Source organism: Peromyscus maniculatus, chromosome 4 (assembly GCF_049852395.1).
Source record: "Peromyscus maniculatus bairdii isolate BWxNUB_F1_BW_parent chromosome 4, HU_Pman_BW_mat_3.1, whole genome shotgun sequence".
Lineage (NCBI taxonomy): Eukaryota > Metazoa > Chordata > Mammalia > Rodentia > Cricetidae > Peromyscus > Peromyscus maniculatus.
This window is the reverse complement of record NC_134855.1, coordinates 26,472,239-26,494,277: the sequence shown is the minus strand read 5'-3', so window position 1 is coordinate 26,494,277 and position 22,039 is coordinate 26,472,239. Positions and strand designations below refer to the sequence as shown.

Genomic DNA, 22,039 nt, shown 5'->3' with positions numbered 1-22,039 from the left:
ATTTGGCAAAGCAATCCTGGGCTTGCAGGTCTTCAGAGTATTGACTTGATTCTGAGCATCTTGGAAAATGGTTATGAAAGGATTGCAGTAGTTATCAAGGTGTGGCTGAGCAAGCCTCAGTGGGGTAGGAGGCTGGGCAACTGGTTGGAAATAGTTGTATAATGTGAAAGACAACTCATCCATTTGGAAATGCATAAAGAAGGCTATGCTGATAGTATCTATTTTTATCTCTGATCTAGAAAGCTCAAAAACAGCTGTCAAACCCTTCTTGGGACACATTCATATCCTGCCTGTGATATGAATCTTAAGGGGGTAATACCCACACAATCAGGACATTGTTCTAAATAGCAGAGTAAGCTTGCCATAGCCTTGGGCTTTCATGCTTGTTCTGACTTCTTTGTTAGAGACACTGGAGTCATCTGAGAGGGTATTTTTTTCTCCACATAGTTTTCAGGATACTTTGAAATGCCACCTATGAATATTTAGTTTTTTCCCACGGTACCTATCCTGGGAAAGCATTATACAGGGCACATCTGGGTGGGAGGCATGACGTCAATATAAAGTCACTGACTGCCTAAAGGTCAGACTCTCTTTGTCTCCAAGCCTTGGTTGTGCTGAACTAGTCAATTTGCCTGTCGGGAAATGTGTCAATGGCACGATGGGACACAGAGCCTACATCTGTTTTAGCCAGGGTCACATAAAGGCAGTTCATAGCTTAAATCAATGACATTTTAGGAAGGATTTCAATTCTACATAGTAAATTTTTTTCAGAGTCTTTTTAATCCCATGTAAGTTATGTTACTAACAGAGGAGAAAAGGAGATGTGGTAGAAGCAAATCAAGAGAATTCATTTTTATAGATCACATTCAATTACTGACAAGTCATTGTGAGTGAATGCAATGATGTGGATGTTTTCAAAGACAGATTTGTGAGCTTTTTGCCTGAGCATTCTAGAATAATAAGGTAAAGGAACTGAACTTGATATCAACTATTATTATTTCATTTCTCAATGGCTTTGTGGTTAAGTGCATAAGTTTCAATGTCATAAAACTTTGTTTTTGAATGTAAGCTTTAATACTCATTAGCTGTGGGGTCTTGGCTTAGTTAGTTCCTGAAGAGCCTGCATTTACTCACATATAAAAGAGATGGTAAAGTCCCCCTTACATATTTTTGAGGGGATTAAGTGCACTTAAATAAGTCATTGAAGGCAGAAATCATTATGGAGAGTGACCCATATGTAGGGCTTTGTGATATAGTCCCATTGGAGCATATTGACTTACTTGGCAATGGGTTGCATTCTTTCTTAGCATTATCCAAGGTTTTATAGACCCTTTGCTTTGTGGGAATAATCATAAAAACACTGAGCCAGGGCTTGCTCCCTAGCTAATACTGGATACCAGCATTGGCGAATGATCTAGGGAGCTAGGAAGACTCACTGGTGTATTGTGTTTGAACCCATGATGCCTGGTGTCAGTGCTTCACTGTAAAATGTGGGTGTTCCCACTCTCCTTGCCTCAAGTTTGTTTGACAGCTACACCTACAGATGCCTGTTATGCTTGGAACTGCATGTAGCTACCTGCCCTGCATGCCACTATAACTTTCCCTATGTTTGAATTTGGCTTAAGTTATTTTCAGTCTTTGTTGACTTTGAGGTCTTGACTTACTCCTTAGCTCTGAGAAGTTCTCGTTACTCTTTGTTTCTAAACTGTGAAATGTAATTGTCCAATTTTAATCACCAATTCTAGCCATTTCCAATTCTGAACTAAGCAACTGACCTCCACTTTCTATATTTCTAAATATTCAACATTAAAGGTTTAGTTATGAAGTGTTGTATTTTACTAACAACTTTCCCAGTCCTGTAATAATATATAATACAGTACAGTGTTCAGAGCACAAATATCATTACTGTCTGCTCTGGTTCAAACCCCAGACCATTACTTATTCTACATTTGTATAAAGCAAGTTACTTAATCCTGTACTTCAATGTCTTATTCTTTGTCGTATGCCTATATGGGGTAAAGATGTTTATATAGTACTTGAGAGAAGGCTCAGTAGGTAAAGATACTTACTGCATAGTTCCATCAACCTGTGTTTGATTCTTAGAACCAATGCAAAGGTGGAACCAGAGAACTGACTCCATAAAATAATCCTCTAACCTTTACAAATGACCCATGACATGCACATGCCTGCCATCTCTCATCAGACCACACACACACACACACACACACACACACACACACACACACACACACACACAGTTAGATATGGAAAGCATTTACTGAAACACCAGAAGTGCTAAAGAGGTATTCACTGTTAGGCTTTATATGCATATTATATGGTCTGGCTGCCATTCTCCTGCAGAAGTGCACTAAGCCAACTGTAGTAACTATCTTCATAGTATTAATTACAAGTAGAGCAGTCTAATGCTTCACTCTGTTACCAAGCAGGACAGAAAAATCTTCTGCAGAGCTGAGAATAGGGGAGGGATCTTCTTATATCTAAGGCTGGGAATTTGCTGACTATAAGGTAACACCAGGTATGGAAGAAAAGTCATTGGAGTGCTAGAAAATAGGGATGACAGAAGTCACAATAGCAATGCAGTGTGATACAAAGGACTGGTGTGAGGAAAGTCATGAAGGCTAAGGAAGAGTAATAGACACAGTGCTGGGTCAGTGACATAAGTATAGAAGCCAGATCTAGTAATGTGGCCTGAGTGGCTTCACAGCACTGAACGGACCAGAGGCTGAGCACCATTAAGTTAGGCTGAATATTTCCTTCACCTGGTGGAGCACTCATGCATGTTCCATGTATTCCTGACATTGAAAGCTATTTTCTTTGGCAATCTCTGTAGCCCATGTTGGTCTATGATTTCGTCAAATGGCAGCTTAGAAAAATTAAAATCCTGTCATCTGTGTCAGTCCATGTGGCATGCTTTAACAAAATACTACCAACTGAGTATCTCATAAACAACAAGGACTTCTTTCTTTTCTTTTCTTTCTTTTTTTTTACAGATTTTTTTTTCATTTTATAATTTAATTTTACATATCAGCCACGGATTCCCCTGTCCTCCCTCACCCCCCGCCCCGCCCTCCTCCCAGCCTACCCCCCATTCCCATCTCCTCCAGGGCAAGGACTCCCCTGGGGATTCAGCTCAGCCTGGTAGATTCAGTCGAGGCAGGTCCAGTCCCCTCCTCCCTTCACCCAGGCTGTGCAAAGTGTCCCAGCATAGGCCCCAGGCTCCAAAAAGCCAGCTCATGCACTAAGGACAGGTCCTGGTCCCACTGCCTGGGGGCCTCCCAAACAGTTCAAGTTAATCAACTGTCTCACTTATCCAGGGGCCTGATCCAGTTGGGGGATCCTCAGCTATTGGTTCATAGTTCATGTGTTTCCACTAGTTTGGCTATTTGTCCCTGTGCTTTTTCCAATCATGGTCTCAACAATTCTTGCTCATACAAACCTTCCTCTTTGTCGCCAATTGGACTCCTGGAGCTCCACCTGAGGCATGGCTGTGGATCTCTGCATCTGCTTCCATCAGTCATTGGATGAGAGTTCTAGCACGACAGTTAGGGTGTTTGGCCATCCGATCACCAGAGTAGGTCAGTTCAGGCAACCTCTGGACCATTACCAGTAGTCTATTGTGAAGGTATCTTTGTGGATTTCTGGGGACCTCTCTAGCACTCTGCTTCTTCCTATTCCCATGGGGTCTTCATTTATCATGGTCTCTTTATCCTTGTTCTCCTTCTCTGTTCTTGATCCAGCTGGGATCTCTCACTCCTCTAAGCTCTCTTTTCCTTGACTCTTGTCCTTCATTAACTCCCCCCAATGTCCAGTTTGCTCATGTAGATCTCATCTATTTCTCTGTCGTGGGCAGTCCCTGTGTCTTTCTTAAGGTCCTGTTTTCTAGGTAGCCTCCCTGGAGTTATGAGTAGCAGTCTAGTCATCCTTTGTTTTACATCTAGTATCCACCTATGAGTGAGTACATACCATGGTTGTCTTTCTGAGTCTGGGTTACCTCACTCAGGATGATTTGTTTCTAGATCCATCTATTTGCCTGCAAACCTCATGATTTCATTGTTTTTCTCTGCTGAGTAGTACTCCATTGTGTATATGTACCACATTTTATTTATCCATTCTTCAATTGAAGGACATCTAGGTTGTTTCCAGGTTCTGACTATTACAAATAATGCTGCTATGATAGTTGCTGAGTATGTCCTTGTGGTATGAGCATCCTCGGGAATATGCCCAAGAGTGGTATAGAGGCCAGAGTACAAACTCAAGGTAGCTGCAGAGTGTTTGGTAAGAAAAGACCTTCTGGTTCATAATAATCGGGTTCCTTGGATTTCCGATGGTTTAAGGCAGAGCAATGAGTTAGTTCTTGAGATTCTTAGTCATGAGGATTTTCATGTGTGACCTAATTAACTCCTAGAGGATCACTGGGATAATAGTATCTCCTAAGAGGATTTCAACATAAGAATTTTAGATGAGAAAAAAATAGGTTTTGGAAATCAGTCCTCGTAAATACAAGAGATTTCAGAAGTGGCACATTGTCTTTTGTGATGCTACAGTAGTCAAGTACATATTATGTACTCTTTGTTTTCTATCACTGATTATTTGGTTCAAGTGAATTTTAGATATTACTAAGTTAATCAATTACAATCTGCTCAGAGACATTCTATTATTTGTTCAAGGTGCCACAAACTGACAGGTTAAAAAAAGATCACACTAGAGGAAGTATGGAACTAAGAGTGAAACCAAGAAAATCAGCTAGAAGGCTGAATGAGCTGTCTAGATGCAAGATGGTGAAGGTTTAGATAAAGAGGGAGACAATGGAAAGGCTGAGGAATTGTTAGATCACGGGTACATTTTGAAGATAGCACTAACCATAATTCTTGGTAGAATGAAAGTAGTATAAGGCAATGAGAGATCAAGAGTGAATCTAAGTTTGCTGACCAGAGTAAGGAAGATTAAATTGCCACAACTAAGATGAGAAAGCCCATAGAACAGATTTTGTAAAACAAAGCATGTTTTGTACTTAAGTTGGAGATTTACATTAAACATTGAAGTATGTTGATTAAGTAGTCCAAAATGCAGGACAGTTATTTGGGGTGGGTGTTTTTAAAAAGGCAGACCCTTTAAACACACAGAGAATTTCAACAGCGTAAGATCAGAAGAACATATCCTGGGGGTATACAGAGGAAAAAAGTATTAACAAAACACTAAAGTAGACTCTTGAGCCACAAGGTTTAGAAATTAGAGACAGAAAGGGAAGCTGGAAAGGAATGAAATAGCATGGAACTGAAAAGGAGAGACTGTGGGGCTGTGGAAGTGAGTGAAAGGGTGACTTTAGTAAGGAGAAAAATGATGCTACTGTGGATAACTGTGAAGGCTGAAAGCTGCTCACAAGGCTTGACCACAGTGTGTTGATGATTTGGGAAGGAAACATTTAATAAAACGTGTGTGTGTGTGTGTGTGTGTGTGTGTGTAAATTTTCAGAGGAATGATGAGCTGTTTAGAGTAAAGAGGGTCTAATAGGGGAAATATGGAAGCATGCTTATAATGGCAGACACCTTTACTGGAGTGGATATGTTGTATGTGCCCATAGGAAATAAGGAGGGGCACCCACAAGAGCAGGATTCTGATACTGATTTCCTTGCTAGTTCAATTAGGACATATGTTTTGAGGCTTTCATAGATTAGACCTGTTGGTTTTCCCCTTCTAAATATCAACAAAGAAGTCACCTCTTAATTGTTCATTTTCATTCTAACTGAAGACATTGCAAGAGTAGGCTGCGTTACAGTGATGAAGTTTTTGTGTGATTGTAGAAGTGTCTCTCAATTTTTCTGACTTAGAGTGAAATTTACTTTGATAGAGAACAAGGTCATCCATTGGTCATTGAAAGAAGTGGAAAATGCTCAATGGCTTAAGAAATTAAGAATAGTAGTTGGACTTAATCAGCAGGATCTTAAAGACCAAGAGAATAAGACCTTGACATAGCTTTGGGTTCATTAGTGGAAAGGGAATCTGAGGAAAAAAATGGACATCCTCAGTTACTGCTTTTGACTATATTCCTGAAGATTTGTGCAAGGAACTATCTATGCTAGGAGAGGAGTAGACACTGCTCCAGGATGGAGTTGCTACTACAGCTGAGGACTAGATGCTTCTTTTCCCTTTGTTAACACTCACTAACAGTTGATGGTCCATGTACTAATTTCAGCTACTCTTGGCTTATTAGGCTAGCTTAAGTTTAAACGTATTGGTCTATATATTAAGTGGGTCTTTTCTGAACTATAAATTATCTGGGACAAAACCCAAGATTGTTCTTTATTTCCTTTCATCAGTTCCTAGTTCACTTACTCAGGTGTTCTGAATTTACTCTGCTTTCTGCCATCATTTCTGATCAGCCTCTTGATATGTGGAGAACAGGGGGTGGGCGGGTGCCTACAAACCTATGGCACCAAGCCTGGTAATCTGATAATTGGGAGTGGTGGGGCAGGAATCCTCAGTTGGCTGTTGTCTTAAAAGCTATCAGGGAGTGCCGCAGGTGATGCTTAAGATTTTATTATATTTCTTAAAATTTCCCCTTAGAGATTAATCATTGCCTGTCAAGCCTCTACCTGAAAAAAACTTGCCACTGAGAGTAAAAATTTCCTGGGTCTCATGCTTCTCATTTTATTGTGAAGGTTATAGTCTTAGGACGGTTACTTACTTATCATTACAAATTAGTATTTACAGGACAACTCAAGTTCATAAAAGTGATTTTGAAGGTGTATTGTAACTATCATACATAATTAATAAACAATAAATTTCTAATTTTGTTTAAAGGCTGTATTAAGCTACTGCTACTTCAAGGGTGCTGATGATTTAGCTAATAGATATTGAAATATTTAAAGAAATTCCTTTATCTTTAATAACTCATTTACTTTTTATGGTATCCCTTTTTCTATTTTAATATTCCATTTTCTATTGACAAATATTTAGGTTACTCTTGGTTTTCTATCATAAACCATGAAGTAACTGTACCTTTTTATACATAGGTGTTCTTTGTACTTTATAGTTATTAATCCTTTGCTATGTGCTTTACAAATGCTTCCTTTTGCCTTTGTCTCTCTTGCCTTAGCTTGTCTTTGTAGCTCTTGGTAGCCCAGACTAATCCCTTGTACAAACATCACAACTATTTAAGAGGGACTACCACTAAGTTTTTCAGCACAGCTATACAAGTGGAAAGACAAAATAAATATTAATTGGTCCACAGACCTACCTCTTTCTCTTAATACTGCTTGCCTCATCTAATGTATATTGTGTTAGTGTCTAATTGGAAAACTTCTCTGATTGATCCTAACAATTCACGGGAGTTCAAAACCATTGATCCTGAGCAATCATGTGAAAAATCATTTATAACATCATCAGAGTTCTGAGCTGTTAGATATTGCTTTTAGAAGCAAAAAAGTGGTGCCATTTGACCTAAATATTTATATGATTGTTTTAATTTGTTGGTATTTTTATGTTCATTTCGTTCTCATGCCTCTATACTAGTTTATACTCAGTCCTGGCATTTATGTCTTACATCTCAGAGGTAAACAGCTGACTGTAGAGCTGACAGCATGGCCATTGCTATTATACTAGTCATTACAGAACTGTTTCATTCCTCAATCAGGAAATAGACACACAAATCAAATCCTTATCAGACTGTGGGAATCGGATACAAGTGTCACTAATTTGATCTGTATTGCTCATGCAGAAACTAGACTAGAATTCTTTTAAGGTTGATACCAAACATCTACTCTTACCTTTGATTAGCCCAAAGACCATTAAAGATTCATAGGAAGCATGCTTTCCAGAATGAAAACTAAGGTTAGAAGCTGAGAAAGGGACAACTGGACAAGACTTTTTTCCCCTTAACTTAAGTATGGGGCCTAACAAACCCTGGTTGGTTTATGATGTATCTCTTAAGTGGAAGTAACAAGGGCAGCATGATGTAAATTTGTCCTCAATAGTACCTGACAAAAAGAGTCCTAACAAAGGACAAAACGAACCTTACTACACCTTAAACTTTACTCTCATTAGTACTAACTCTTTCTGGTATGCCCACATGATTCCTCCAAAGAAACTAAATTGTTGTAACCTATTCATTCTTGTTGCCTATTTTTGTTTGTTTGTTTTTGTCATTATCTTTTTATTTTTTGGTGTTGTTGCTCTAAGTTTCTACATACATGCTAAATAAATTAGGAGTCTGTTTTATGGATAGCGAACTACATTTTGAAGCTAAACTCATCTGAAATGCAAAATTGATGCTTGAGGGAAATTGCCTTGCTCAATATAAGATCAGTTTTGTATCTGATCCTATTAATCCTATGAATGAGTATTTTCATCTTTAATAAGGAAAAAGAACATAATTTTGTTTGCCAATAAAGACTTTTCAATTGGTTACCAATCCACTTCATCAGAAAAATGGTTATATGTCTACATATGACTGGCCATTGAAATGAAATGAAAATGATACAATGAAGCTTCCTGTGAGTTTATAAAGAGGGGAATGGTAAACAAGCTTTCACATTCACAGGGTCTGCAGCTCTGTGCTGTGGACTGGTATGACTGTTATCATAGACTGTCATAGAGTCCCATATGAGGACAGATGGACAGAATGGCAGAGAGGCCTGTTCTCTGAGCATGGCTAAGCTGTTAATCAGGCTTGGGCTGTCTAGTTCTAGACATAATTTTTTTTGTGAAAGAGCAATAATTTAATACACTGTAATGTTATTTTTAGATTTTTCTTTAGATAAAACATCTTTGTTTTTCTTCTTTCTTAAAAATTATTTCTGGGGCACTTAGGGGATTGAGTTGGTGCTTTGATGCCAAGTAGTGGTCTGTTACTGAGTTAGAAGCCCAGGCCTTGGACTTTTGAGACAGGATCTCCCTTTGTACCTGAGGCTGTCCTTGAATTTCTGGCTTCCAACTTCAAACTTCCAACCACGCTGATAGATAGCATAACATCATTTCTCTTAAACAAACAAACAAACAACAAAAACTAGGGGATGGTGAGGTGGCTCAGTGGTTAAGAGCACCTGTTGCTCTTGTAGAAGGCCCAGGTTCAGTTCTTGGCATCCACATGGGGTTCACATCCATTTATAATACTAGCTCCAGGAGATCCAATGCTCTCTTCTGACCTCTCTGCACACATATGGAACACATAAAACATGCAGGCAAAACCCCCGTACCTATATCTATCTCTAATATATATATATATATATATATATATATATATATATATATATATGTATATATATATATAATTAAATTGTAAAGCAAAATTACAATAACCAAAAGATAGAAATATACCTATTTAGTTAAGGAGAATCTGCAGTTTTCCCTTTAACTGTCTATAAATGAAAAAAATCTCTGCTGAATATACTTACTATTGCTTTTCCACTAAATATGGAAGAAAAGGAGATTTCTTTTGTAGCTAAAGTTTTAACTTATGCATCCTCTTTTTTGAAAGCTTAAGCATGGTAGTTAAGTTTTGTTTGTCTTTGGACTATGTAGAACAACATCTACTTTCTACATTAATTTCTCCCATTTTCCTTATTTAATTGTTATGTGTAATGCTGTCCAAGAGTACAGTTGCAGGCAGTAATTTATTTGTTATTCACTTTTGACAATTGATGGGTCACCAACCATTAACGAACTGATTATTCTTCTACCTGCTAGGAATTATAAAGATAAAGCCTCATAGAAACACTAGGGCTGTACATTTTGTACTCACATGAGGCAGTGATATGTACTCCCCCAGCCATTAGAGGCACAGCAGCCTCTGCATTCTTTGGCTTTAATGCAGATGGAAGGGTATCAGACCCTGAGGGAACTGCCTATCAGAGTGGATAGCACATGGGGGACGAGATGGATCACTGCAGGATGCACAGTGAACATCTGGAAATACCGCAGGGCAATTGCCTCAGCAATTCCTTATTTCTACTAGTGTGTTATTTTCATTAATTTTAACAAATTCTGCTTCCTTTTGCATTTTTTCACTTTACCAACTTGCTTTTAAAAAAAATATTCCAAGGGCTTGCTATTAAGAATCAAAGGAAAACTAAAACTGGTACTGAACTTTTAGGACCCCTGAATTGAGTGAAAAATGAAAAGAAAATACCTTCTTATCTTGGAGGCTACTGATAAGCTATTAATTTAATTAATCTACATGGATAACATCTCCACACATTCATATGTATATGTGTGCATGTACATTGATCTTATATTTATTTGTGTCTGAAGGTGCCTTTCAACTCTCTGTGTAAGCCTTGCTTTTATTCTACTTCGTTACTCAAACTCCCTTTCTGTCTTTCTGTGGATTTGAGAGCATATATACGTGTATTCATTATTATTTCTGACTTTATTGTCTTCTTGTTAGTTAATAAGTTAGCTCTAATGTTCCATTTCTCTATCCCTTTCCTATCATCTCTGGTTTCTCTTCTGAGCCTGACATAATTGAAGTGGGGCATAATATATTATTTTGTGCCTTGCTACAAAAATGCTAAAGTGTATTTATTATTCTGAGTGTCTATATCATTTTGTCCATCTTTTAATCCTTTCATAAAATAACATGCAAAAACACTAAAAATCAGATTTTTACAGAATCATGACAAAGCTAGATGGGGTGCTCATTTTAGACCAATAAGCAATGGATTCATTTCTGAGATACAAATAAATGGAACCAACTCCCAAATATATGATTTCTTTTTAGACCTCTAGAGTAAAGAGTTGCTGGAGATCTGTCTGCCAGGACCTCACTCTCAGATTCACTGATTCCATTATTTGTTGGGTGTAAACTGTCCTGTTTACAGTGCCAAGTGCATTTGTGAGTTCTGATGTAATATATTCCTAGAATGGAAACTCTGGCTATCCAACCAAGACAGTTTTCTATTCACTTACAGTTGCTAGGAGGAAAAAGAAACTGATCTGTAGATGGCAAATTGACAACCGTTGTTAGATAAAAACCTTTGAATTTATGTCTTCTCTTTCCCTTCTCATACAAACACAGCAAACTTGGTCTTGAGTAATTAGACTCTTCATTCAATACTACTGCAATAAATATTTATACTTGGACCTAGGAGATAGCTGTATGTGATTTTTAAAATTAAGCAAGGTTTTCATAATGGCCTTTCTATGGAACAATTTAGGACCACATTTGTTAAAGTACTAAAAGAGAAGAGAGAATAGAAGAGGTTTGCTACAGGCAATAGATAAAAAAGTAAGTGAATAAATAAATAAATGCCATTTGTGGTAACAAATAGTTAAATTAATGTTGGCCCTGTACATTTTTGGAGCTATAGCAATAACTATCCAGTCCACTAAAAGCATACGCAAAGCCAGCAATAAAATTGCTTTATAACAAAAATGCTAAGCATTTATCAAATAATTTTTAAAACACCGCCACTCAAGAAAAATGTATAGCTAAACCATTTTTTTTTTGTGAAATATAGAAGGAAGGAATTCTTCCAGAATATAAACCAAAGATCAATGAGATCGAAGACACAAAGGAGAGCTAGGAGATACAGAGAATAGCAAAGTAAGTTCAACAGCCTAATAGTTTCAGAAGAGATGGGGCATGTGTGTGGATAACATTGAAGACACTACCTAATGTGTTAAGATGTAAAGCTAATACATCACAATGTCTCTCTGATGAAATTTCAGGTGTAAATGACAGAAAGAGATAGAGGGGAAATAACACTTATATCATCGACTGATACATTAATATGAGAAAAGATTTATAGATATCTATATGGAAAAGGGAAAATAGTGCTAAAATTTTCCCTAGTGAAATTTCAGATGTAAATGACAGGATGTCCCAACTTCTCTTAGAATAAAATTGTAGTTTAATATACAGGAAAATTCTGAGATGGCATCAGACTTTCTGTATGTAGAGACAGTATTAAGCAAAGATTTCCTTCAGAACACTGGATGAGGGGGGTATAATTTACAAGGTTGATTTCTTTTTATGTAATGTTAAAAGGAGAGACTCAGGTGTAAAGGCATTCAAAGAATTCATCACTACAAAAATAATATTTACTGAGTTGCTGGAGAGATATGCTAAGAAAATTTGGAATAGAAAGTCTAAATCTTTTTTATGAAAAAATAATGATGGGATTGGTGAAAATCAAATTGAAGCTTGCTGAAAATTTATTTTGTTTCAGAGTTAAAACTAAATATGGCATTACTTTTACGATAATGAAAAATATATCAAATATGATTTTCAAATGTGGAAATGCTACTAATAGTACCTGAAGTAGAATTGAGTTTTTCAAATCATCCATATGAAAAAGAAAAAAAAAAGAAACCATACAATTATAAAATAGATACTCCATATTAAGGTCAGGATAATGGTTATCACTCTTATTATTCTAGCTTATTCTGCAGGACTTAACTAATTAAATAAGCTTAAAGACTGTAAATACTAGGGAAATAAAAAATGACTAGAAAAACAATTAAAATTTTATAACTAGATTTAGAAAATTCTGATAGAATACTTAAAAAACATTAAGATTATGATACAAGACCAGTAATTTCTTGAATAATTGTTGCATTGATTTGCAAAAACATAATAGCTTCACTATAAATGAGTAATTACTTATAAGAAACCTATAGAAAATATTACTTCAAAAGTTTTGAAACTACAAAATAACATAAAATGAACTCTAATGAGTTATGTATTGAAGGCTTTAATCAAACTTGATTAAAAGTTGGAAAAAAGGAAAAAGGATATAAAACAAAAATAAGGTTGATGGTGTAGTTCGATGGTAGATTGTTTCCTCGACATGTGGGGCCCTAGCACCATTTTCAGCCCCACTGGGAAAGAGGAGGGCGAGGGGGAGGGAAGGGGAGGGGGAACCACCTTAAATATCACAAATTCCTTTGTGAAATTAATCTTTGGATTTAATTTGAATCTACATTGTTCTAGCAGTATTTTTCTTTTTCTCTTTTGGAGTGTAGTATTTTATTTGGAGGAGATTTTAGAATTCCAGAAGAGTTTACAAACAGTACTGTATTCCCACACACCTTTCACTTGTCTTCTCCTTTAGTTAACATCTTACATAACCTTATAGCATTTTCCAAAACAAGTAATTAGGTTTCATGTAAGCAATGATAACATGGAGGACTCTAAGAGCTCTGATGTTTCTTTTCAGGATTCATTCCATGCTGCATCACCCTGGCCTCTCGTCTGCTTAGACGCTCCAGTTTGTGTGTGTGATTGAGCCATGTTTCCCTTGTCACTGACTCTGACATTCTGGAAGAAAATCTGGAGTTACCTGGGCACATTGGGCTGGTTTATTTTAATGGTAATATTAAATATAAAATCATGTGATTCAATGGTTTATGCCAGGAATCTGCACTCTAAGATAATTATTTACCCAGTTAAATCACAGCATTACTAAATGAAAACAACATGAGTAGGTTTTCTTAAACTGTAAAGCGTCCATTGAAATCTATTGTTTAAAAACAATTGGTGACCTTAAAATTAGGGAATTATGGTTATGTGTTTCATTGGTGTTTCCTTGAAACACTTAGTCTAGTTTCCATTTACTCAAATGTCCATCCAGATTGGATATTACCTTCATTGACAGTTACTGTGATGTTCTCATTTCTTCCTCTGTCCTAAGGTTGATACTCTGTGCCTGAGATGGTGTCATGAGCTGAATTTCTGTTCCTGTTCACATGCTGCAGTCCTAACACCTCAGAATAGAGCCTTATTTTGCAGGTGGGGTTCAAAGAGCTAATTAAATCAAACTGAGGCCCTTAGGGATTAATATTTTTTAAATATGAGTGATATCTTTATTTGGACATCCATAAAAGAGAAAATCCAAGTGCAGAAACACATATAGGGAATACAGTGTGAGTGAGGACCCAGGAGAAGAGAGTGGGACAAGGAGGAAGACCCAAACAGGTCCTTCTGCTGTGGTCCTTAGAGGAAACCAATCCTATCAATACATTGCTATCTACCCTCCAAAACTATGTCCAGTTCTGTTGTCATAGTTTTATACTTCAACCAGTCTATGGTGCTTTATTATAGTGGCCTTAGCAAAGTCATACAGGTGGCGCCTGACATTTCCCATGGCTGTGCTATCTCCACATATGCATAAGAAAGAACAAATGTCTCAGATTTCTTTTCAAAATTCCCTAGTTTTATTTCAACTATACTATGCTATTTTCTTTTAATATGTTTTTCACTGAAATAAAATCACATCACTCTCCTTTTCTTTCTCCAGCCCCCCCTACCATCCTTCCACCCTGTAGCATGCACCCCAACTTTCATGTTGATAGCTACTTGTTTTTTCTATTATTATTGGTGATTTCTGTGTATACATACACAAAGCTATATAAATACAATCTTCTGAGTCCACATTTGTCACTGGTGTTACATGATTTCAAGGTTGATCACTCTACACTAGACAACCAACAGAGACCCTGGGAAAGGCTAATTCTCCTCCCAGAAAATCAGTTGCTGTAATCCTTCATCTAGAGGTGAACTCCCCCCCAATTTCCCCCTTTCATATTAATATGCTTTAAAATGTATTTTACCCTTTGTATCTCATCACTGTTGTCACCAGAGGTGCTAAACTGGACCATTGCTTTAACCTACGTCACAAGCTCTACTGTGACAGACCAACAGAGACAGTAGAATGTGAGAGGCATTGTTGATGGGGAAGAAGGAACAGGGTAGGTAATTACCATCCCTGTTCTTTAATCTGCAACTATTGCTCCTACTAACTGAAGGAAATGGATGCATGATGTATGCATATGCAAAGGGCTCATCCGAGCATTTTATTTTGCTATTGTTATTTTAGTGAAAAGTAGACCTAACTCGATGTTGATCAGTAACATCACAACTTGCTGACCTGTGATATGACCTCAGGATGGATTAGCATGCCTCCTGTGCAAATGTTAAAAAGGCTGGAGAGTTTTGCAGGCTTGAAATGGGGAGACCTGGATGACTACCATGAAAAATGTGAGACAAGAGTTAACCAGAAAATTCCATTTTTGTGTGTTCTTATGAGTACTTTGAGGAAATGCAAAGAAGGATATCTCCCTAAATGAGAACACTGGTCATGTCAAAAAAGGGCTGGACGATTGAGAAGATTAATGATGAGATCTTTTATCTGTGCTCTTTCTCTTCTAATTATAATAATGCATTTAAATAATTATTACTTGTAAAACTGAAATAATGATAAAGTGCTCCCTGTCTTATCTAGAACATGGTGAATACTTAGTACCTGTTAGCTATTAGTATTTTGAATTATTATTAGTAGTAGTTGTCACTAGTAATATATTATTAAGGAGTTGTGGAAGGCCCCTAATCTGATTCCTGTCCATGAATGTATCTTAGACTACAGATAATAGTGCTTGGCAAGATGGCTGAGCAACTGGATTCCATGCATGTAATATGTTTAAATATAGGTATGTAAACACATAGAACAAATATAGACGTTTCCTCATAACACTCATAATTGTAAGTAGCACTGAGTGTTTGTGTGGGAGGGGAGAGTAGAAGGGAGGTTGAGGAGATGTATAGAGCAGAGATAAAGATGGAAAGTGGCCTCCTCTTTTATTGAACATTTCACTAAGATGCATCTTTTTGGTACTATTTGAGTAATCAAACTTATACTGATGTAATTCTCAGTTCACTTTTGTAATCTACATCCTTATTTACTTGCACATGGATCTTATTGAGAGAAGAGTAATGTGCAGAGGCCTGTTTGTGTTTCTCTATTCCAGGCGATTTGGAGGAGAGGGAGATTGTTTGTCAAAGCGGGACCAGCTGGGATTCTCTGGCTGACTCCCAGGCGCAACTGTGAAGCAGCGGATATTGGGTGCTCTCCCACCTCGTCAGGAGCAGCGTTCTCCTGTCTGTTCCTGGCATCTCACAGCATCCTGTGCCCTGCTAAGGTGTTAACTGACAACTGACAGAATTTACTAAGAGCCTATTCTCCTTGGTAGTATTTTCATTTTAAAAGTTGGTTCAGAAACTTTAAAAATCAAACCTATGTGAGTTAAGGCATAGCATTCCTTTAGTATAACCCATAAATAGATCATACTCTCATGGTTTAGGAAGGAAGTAAATGTTCTCTTGACACATGACATTCCATTGCTACCATCCAGTGTTTACCAATTTCCAAGAAAATTTTTTTTTTTTTTTACCCAAGTGGTTCATTGTCTCCTCTAATAATTTTCTGACTGTTACAAATGTAATCTGGCTTTCATCTTCTCTTTTCAACTGCTCTCATTAGGGATGTCTTCACCAAGATCTAATTGCTAAATCCAGGGACTTTGCTTCTAATTAATGCAGTACTCTGTGGGAGAGTTACATTGTATCAATGATCACAGATTGAATTTGTTTAGTTGTCTGTCCAGCTTGATGGTAAGTGTCTTTCTGTCTAAATTGCTGCCTCATTCATATTCAGATCACTGTAATCTTGTGTGATGCTTAGCTCCTGACAGGACTGTCAGATCTATTGAAAATTTGATGTTTTGGAAGCCCAATGTTGTTTATATACTTGTACTAAATAGTGTTACTGGAGTAAGGGAGAAGGTTCATTTACTCAGGAGCCTTTCAATAATGCTACTGACTCGCTCTTAAGATCGGCTCTGATTGTAAGAATTAGAGAGGCAAGAAGAAATAGCTGGGCAGTCACAAGACCTAAACATCATGGAGGGTTGGTTAAAAGCAAGCATTAGTATTTCCATTGGGTCATGGAGTAGTGGAGAGAAGAGAGAGAATGGGGGCTGTTCTATAATGACAGTGAGACTAGGACTCCAGCTTTAGGAAGACATTGTATTTATCCCCACTCCCAGTGACACACCTGGGACCACACAGAGGCACTCACAAACATCAACAGCAGTGGAAATGAAGATGGTCTGAGTCATCTTTAATGACATCTGCAAGCACAGGATTTCAGCTTGAAGACTTTTCAGAATGCTTTAGTGACAAAGACCAATTTGGGTAAATTTCCCACAATGTCAGCAACTGAGGTCTTATTTTTAGAAAGTGTTAGCAATGGAACATGAGAAATAGCGGGAAAATACTTCAGTAGACCTGTGGACAGGTGATAAATATGCTACGGTGCACTGTGGGTAAGTTTCTTTTAGCTGAGTATGTCTGAAATTAGACAGGACAATTTTAAGTGGGGCCTATTCTGACTGAAACAGAAACAAAACCATTGTAATAACCTTCACTCCTAAACAAACATCTCGGCCAGGCCTCTGTATTTGTTAAGGTTTTAGAAGCTGAGTCTTTTTTCAAACAGTAGGAAATTATTATCTGACCATAATGTATTCTGATTCTATTGTTATCTTAACACTGGGTTCTTTGGGACCTTTCTTTTTGTTTAATGATATGTTAGAAAATCTTCATAAGAAGTATAGTAAAATGACAGATATCTCATATTGCCAACATAAATCCCACTTCCAGTGCTGATGATTAACTTCAGTCCCAGTCTCAGCTACTGGATATTTTTGAGCTCTTCGCTGCTTTTCGAATGTTGGCACAGTTGTCAATCATTCTCTATCATATTTCTAGTTCGTGCAAGGAAGCCATTTGTTAAATTGCAGCCTCCTAGACTCAAAGAACATTTACCAAATGCTTTCAGATAAAATGCCATCATCTTCTGTAAAACATCGAGCAGCTTGAAGAAGAGGAAACACCTGAGGACACAGCAGACTGCAGCACAGAGTGGGGAGCCCAGGTCTACTCTGCACAGCACCACTGTGAGAACAGGGAGTGGTTCTTACTCCTCAGGCTCCTCTAAGTGCTCATGATGCTCATTTGGACAGATGACGGTCTTTGGAATCAGGGAACTGACATTATACTGGTGAGAAGCCAGTTTATTAAGGAGGGTTGCTGTGTGATGGTGACTCACTGCGGTGACCCCCAGAATTGAAAGAGCATCTCTGAATTTTCTTCACATTCTACTACCCTTCTCTTTGCTTTCAACAAATGCCACTGTTCTGTGATGGACAGTTTTCTAAGTTATAGGAAAACGAGCAGAGATGGTAGAAGACCAAGGAATAGTTTTTTTTCCCCTAACACTTCTACTTGCCCTGTGCTTCATGGCTGTTCTGTAGCCATTTTCCTCATATTTTTTTTAAATTATATTTGTTTGTTTGCAGCTTTTTAGGCAATTATAATTTCTCAATCTTAAATAATTCATGTAATCTGATGTATCTGTACAGAAAGAGTAATACTAAGAACATGTAACAAGAGTAAGTAGGTCTACCTTGCAAACATTAGTATTAGCATTTGTGTGCTCTTGCAAAGGCTATACTGGACAGTTCTGCAGCAACCAAAAGGGTGAAGTCATTATGAGCTCAGACTTCAGGCCCTTCCTCATATCCCTCTAACCCTACTCCTGAAATATGCTTCCAAGCTTGTGTTTTCAGATGCTGTACACATTTCATCCTGAAGTCTACACAATTTTTCAAGTCATTTGAACAGTATGATCAGATTTAGCATGATACCTTCACAGAATCTACAGAAGTCCTTTGTGGAAAATTAATATTGAGATTCCTAGGACACCATTCCTAGGACACCCAGTTAAAGATAGTACGTGACTATGCTTTAGTGGGATTTCCTGCAGGTTTGGAATCATAAGCATACAAGAAAGTAGCTGCTATTACAAGGAAGGCTCCAAGGGAAAAGGAGCACTGGTTGGTACAAAATCTTGCAACCAAAAATAGGATATGATTATTGACAATATTATGGAAAAGGAGGTCACAAATCCTAAAAAAAAATATTATCTTCATACTTAATGAAAGCAGCTATTACAAGGCTTCCAAGTGTCTGCAGAACAGCTATCCATGCCAGCTGATTATATCATTGAAAAAGTCCATTCTTTGACACCAATTATCCATTATAAACATATATACCCACTAATTCAGATATACTCCCAAAGAAACCAAGTTGAATGTTTTTTGTCCCTACTGATTGCTTTGTTTCTTTCAAGATTTTCTCAAAATAAACTCCAGCAAAACTATTTGGAAAACATGCTGTGAGAACTGCCATGAGGTCTACAAACTGAGAGCTAGATGAACGTTCCTTAGAATCCAGCTTTTGAGAATCTGAAGGCCCCTGGACAAAAGCAACTCCTGCCATCAGGATTACTAGGGAGAGCCTCTGGTACACATCAATGTTTTTTTAACTAAATATAGACACAGAAAATAATTCTGCTGTGAGTATTTACAACTGATATGTAACCTGGTAAGTGGCTGCATCTAGGTTTGACAGTGCCACATAGGATAAATTATACTGAAGGGTATATATCCCTGATGGAATAGAAAGCTTAAATATTTCCATGGATTTATTAAGAATTTCATCATATGGTGCTTGATTAGGTGTTCTCACACTAAATTTACTGTCTCTGTAGACTAAAAGGATTCAGGCCTCTTTCATAAAAAATTCAGCCACAACCACTGTGGAGAAGATTGATAAGGAGGACACTCCTCTTTTAAAGTCCTAGAATAACATCCTTAGAACCAAACTGGTCTTCTGAAACACCATAATTCCAAAGGAAAAACATTTTAGGCTGGCAGACATTGTTTTCCCTTCGTTTGTTACAGGCACAGTTTCCATCTCTTGACGTCCCTGCAGCTTCTTGAGTGCACAGTTCTCACCAGGCAGATCTGTCCCTACCCCAGGGTCACAGGCTTGGAAGGAGCTCCAAGGAAGGTCACAGAAGGATTGGCTGCCAGCCTGGCCCCCTAGGCACCAACCCCCTAATAATTTGATAAATCCTTTTTGTATTTGCCCTTTATGCAACACTCTTCTAGACAAATATGCAGGATTCACAAACTGAGGATTCTATTGACGTGCTAACTAAAATGCTTACCATTGTCAACTATCCTTTGATCTACAGGATCCAAGTTAGTATTTACAATGTGTGTTAAAGAGTCGGCAATACTGTATAAGTAATATTTGTAGCAATACAGAATACAAGAACTTTTATGTATAATAGGGTGAAAATGTTTGCATACAATTTTCATATATATTTTTGCAGCTCATGAAAAGTACAATATATATTAGTTGTGTCTTTCTGCAAAAATGGGAATTACAAATGATCTTGGCATTTAGTTCTCTCATTACAGGAAAATTCAAGTGATTCTTCTTGGTTAATCAAGAATGTCCCATTGTTTCTGATAAATCTTGTAATATAAAAATTTGTTCCTTAGTTTTTTAGTGTGTTCTTGTGAATAACAACCAGAAGCCAGAATATTTCCTGGGTGGTAGGTTAGAAGTAAAGGAAACCCCTTTATCTAGATAAAATCCAAATTTAGTTGGTGGTAAAGGATGCCAAAGTTTTAGAGAGGACATTACTATAAGAGAAACAGCTTCTAATATGGTCTAGGTGTGTTCAAGAGGGATTAAAGTTAGCCCACCCTGCATCTGAGACAGAATACACCTATAGTTTCTACTACCCTTTTTCAAGATGTGTGAACATACTCATAGTCTTTGGTGAGGAACTGTTGTTGAAGTTTTCCTGTGTCCACCCAGTTCCTGCAGCCACTCAGAACCAAGTAAACACACAGAGGTTTATATTATTTATAAACTGCATGGCCATGGCAGGCTTCTTGCTATCTAGTTCTTATATCTTAAATTAACCCATTTCTATTCATCTATAAGTTGCCATGTGGCTTACCAGTACTTTTACATCTTGATTCCTCTGCATCTGGCTGGCGACTCCTGACTCAGCCTTCCTCTTCCCAGAATTCTCTTCTCTGCTTGTCCCACCTATACTTCCTGCCTGGCTACTGGCCAATCAGCACTTTATTTATTAACCAATCAGACCAACACATTCACAGCATACAGAGTGATAATCACAGCAAGGAACCACAGAGGTGCTAGCAGGAAACAGTCTCTCAAGAACCTCCTTACAGATTTTATAATGTTTTTGTACCATGTAGTATCCTTGTTCTGTAACAACCATTCAATAACAGTGTGGCAGTGGTCAAAGGCTGACAAGATTTTCCAATCTTTCCACTTTAGTCCCTTTTCTCCATTTGCTTTCCAACATTATTTAACAGGGATGGAGGGAATTTTGTAATACTATAGCCCTTCCCTGAGGTCCTGAAACAAGCTTTATAAAATTTTGTTTATAAATAAATAATACTAAGGGATCAAAGGTAATAGCTAATTTTTATATTTTTAGATTTAATAAAAAAGATTAAATCATAATATGCTTTACTAAATATAATGTAGTAAAATTATTTAATATAATTTAGTGTATATGTATCTGCAATATAACTTATTACATGTACAATATACTTTATTAAAATTATTTTAAATTTATTGCATATTTCGGTAAATTTCCATTTAATATTTTTAGGCTGTGGGTGATTGTGGGTAACTGAAACTGTGGGTGTTATGAGATTAATAGAGAAGACTGTAGAGGTTGGTGATCAGATGAGAAAACAAAAACACAAAATTTAAAACATGAAAGGTTAATACTCTATTTGAGCCACAAACTAATAAATTATGTTAACAAATTTAATGAATATTATTGTCATAACTGTCAATGCACAATAAAGTTAAAGCTTTCACTATATATACATAGTCTTAAAAATTTTAGTAGGCAATCTTTTGGCATTTTGTGTCAACTATCATGTGGGAGCTTGGAGAGATTTTTAGCATCAAAATGTAATTCCCACATTCACAAGAAATTACTTGTCTTGGTTAAGTTTTTGTAAAATTGAAACAAGCTTGAGTTACCTGGAAGAGGGACTTCAAGTGAGAAAATGTCCGGTCCAGACTGGCTTGTGGGCAGGCTTATGTGACATTTTCTTGATTAATGATTCATGTAGGAAAACCCAACCACTTTGTGGACTGTCACGTCCCCATGAAGTTTGTCCTGGAATACCTAAGAAACCAGGCTGAGTAAACCACGAGGATCTAGCCAGTAAACAAGACTTCTTTGTTGCATCTGCTTGTCTCAGTGTTCCTTTTTTGAGTTCCTGCCTTGAATTCCTTCAATGATGGAGCATGACCTACAAATTATAAGAT

General features: G+C 37.3%; 1 pseudogene; it reads right to left on the bottom strand.

Moving 5' to 3' along the window:
• Positions 1 to 18,597: 18,597 nt before the first annotated feature.
• Positions 18,598 to 19,579, bottom strand: LOC102907901 (UDP-N-acetylglucosamine transporter-like; annotated as a pseudogene).
• Between the last annotated feature and the right edge of the window lie 2,460 nt (positions 19,580 to 22,039).